This window comes from Schistocerca piceifrons, unplaced genomic scaffold, assembly GCF_021461385.2.
Source record: "Schistocerca piceifrons isolate TAMUIC-IGC-003096 unplaced genomic scaffold, iqSchPice1.1 HiC_scaffold_1256, whole genome shotgun sequence".
NCBI lineage: Eukaryota > Metazoa > Arthropoda > Insecta > Orthoptera > Acrididae > Schistocerca > Schistocerca piceifrons.
Genome location: NW_025727076.1, coordinates 7,501 through 10,000, shown reverse-complemented (window position 1 = coordinate 10,000; position 2,500 = coordinate 7,501). Strand labels below are relative to the sequence as shown.

General features: G+C 57.7%; 1 non-coding gene across 1 annotated transcript in view; it reads right to left on the bottom strand.

Moving 5' to 3' along the window:
- The window catches only part of LOC124730953, a 1,909-nt gene extending 1,279 nt beyond the window's left edge, over positions 1-630 (bottom strand). Inside the window, exon 1 of the ribosomal RNA XR_007008108.1 lies at positions 1-630. This exon is cut by the window's left edge and continues 1,279 nt beyond it. This is a non-coding gene — a ribosomal RNA (small subunit ribosomal RNA).
- Between the last annotated feature and the right edge of the window lie 1,870 nt (positions 631-2,500).

Here is a 2,500-nt window from a genome sequence, read left to right as displayed (position 1 = left end):
AACAACTTTAATATACGCTATTGGAGCTGGAATTACCGCGGCTGCTGGCACCAGACTTGCCCTCCAATAGATACTCGTTAAAGGATTTAAAGTGTACTCATTCCGATTACGGGGCCTCGGATGAGTCCCGTATCGTTATTTTTCGTCACTACCTCCCCGTGCCGGGAGTGGGTAATTTGCGCGCCTGCTGCCTTCCTTGGATGTGGTAGCCGTTTCTCAGGCTCCCTCTCCGGAATCGAACCCTGATTCCCCGTTACCCGTTACAACCATGGTAGGCGCAGAACCTACCATCGACAGTTGATAAGGCAGACATTTGAAAGATGCGTCGCCGGTACGAGGACCGTGCGATCAGCCCAAAGTTATTCAGAGTCACCAAGGCAAACGGACCGGACGAGCCGACCGATTGGTTTTGATCTAATAAAAGCGTCCCTTCCATCTCTGGTCGGGACTCTGTTTGCATGTATTAGCTCTAGAATTACCACAGTTATCCAAGTAACGTGGGTACGATCTAAGGAACCATAACTGATTTAATGAGCCATTCGCGGTTTCACCTTAATGCGGCTTGTACTGAGACATGCATGGCTTAATCTTTGAGACAAGCATATGACTACTGGCAGGATCAACCAGGGAGCTGCGTCAACTAGAGCTGAGCAGCCGGCCGCCCGGGAGTGTGTCCCGGGGGCCCGCGCGAACACGCAAGCGTCCGCTCAATCATTCTGCAAACAGGAGGAGGCTGAGCTCCCCTGCACAATACACCTCGAAACCCTCTCAGGTCCCGGCGGCGCGCAGCGCCGTCCCAAGTACTTGGTCGGGTTCGAGAGAGGCGCAATCGCCCGGAGTTAGGCGAGTAGACGCTTTCGGTGCGACCACCCGTGCTCCCAACTGAGCTTGCCGCTGCCGACAGAGGCCCGGGAGCGTGCTGTCGTGGCATTGCCGGCGGGAGACAACACGCGCCACCTACGGTGACCGGCAGCTCCAACGCCAGCGCCACAGAAGGACAAAAGCCCCACTTGGGTGCCGAAGCGAACTCTCCCAGCACAGCGCACGCGCCAACACATCCGCACAGCTGCGATACAAACCACCAGCGAGAACCGCTGGGGCGACCGAGCAGCAGACGGCGTCGCGGCGCCGAGCGCCGGGCGGCGGCGCATCCTCAACGCACACAGTCCTCAATCGGACCAGCACACTGAAGATGTCCACCGCGCTTCGCACCGGGCCCGCGAGGACCTACTTTGGCCGCACGGCGCCGCGCGCAGGGTGCGCCGGCGCGCAGCTGCGACGCCTGCCGCGTCCGTCGGCCGGCGCGCCTGCCACTGGCCGCCCCCACCAGCCGGCTGTAGCGCGTGCGCCCACGCACCGCGCGGCCAGCACGCCGGGAGGCGCCCCCTCACCGGCCGGGGACGGTCCCACCCAGCCACCGCCGCGTATCGCTTCACACCCAGATGCCGTTCAGTTTCGTCGGCATGGTGGGTATCGCTGGAACAACCGGTTAGTACCTCAACCTATCGTCGCCATCACCGATTCACCCCTAGCGAGAACAACCGCACCACAACAGGTTACCATTTGTTCATTTGCGTAACTTCACCAGAAAACGCAGGCGTCCATCGCCATTTGCAACTTCAACGATTATTGCATGCCTGTGTCAGGTGTCACGCCACACTACGTCTGCCCACATACACGCAACAAAATGTGCACGCCTAGACAATACGTGGAAGGTGGCCCCCGTACGTATGCGATGTCCATTGCTCGAACGACTGTCAACCGGCCTCTGTAGCATGTCGCAGATATGGAACGCGGTGCACCATGCCATCACGGTGTGTGAGGAGAGACGACTAGGTCCGAATACATCAACAGACAGCTCATGCTGATCGCCATCCACGGCGTCCGTTCCTCCCACACGTCTCTATGGCGTACCACACTGCAATCCAGCTCTCATAGGGAGACGACACGTAGCTGCGTGCACAATATTTGCACTGTATGGTCCGCCGTTTTTGGGCGCAGTCGTTGTGCGGTCACACATGTGCCACGATGTATCATTCAGTACATAAGGACGAATGTGCAGTACAGATTGTGGTTCACGCGTACGACATCAGCGGACAGTTGACACAGGCCGCACCACAACGTAGCCTGAGTACGTCGCATGCGAAGGGCATTGAACATGCAAACTTCTCACCAACCAGCTTGCGAAGGCAGGGGGCAAGGTGGGGACGTGGGGAGGGGCGGCATGTACGTCCTGCTGCCATCCACATTACAGTGTACAGCAGGAGCATGTGGAAAGTGAGCAAGACTTGCAAGGTGTTTAACATGAAGCGATACACAGGGGTGCGGGCAGTGCGAGTAGCGAACTATATTGCGAGGGTTGCGGGTGGGCAACACTACAGTAATTGAACGAGTCGTATAACAATTACAGAGCAGGTTTAGGCGACAACGTGGGTTACGTTAAGGCACAACATGGGTTAGGTTAAGGCACAACATGGGTTAGGTTAAGGCACAACATGGG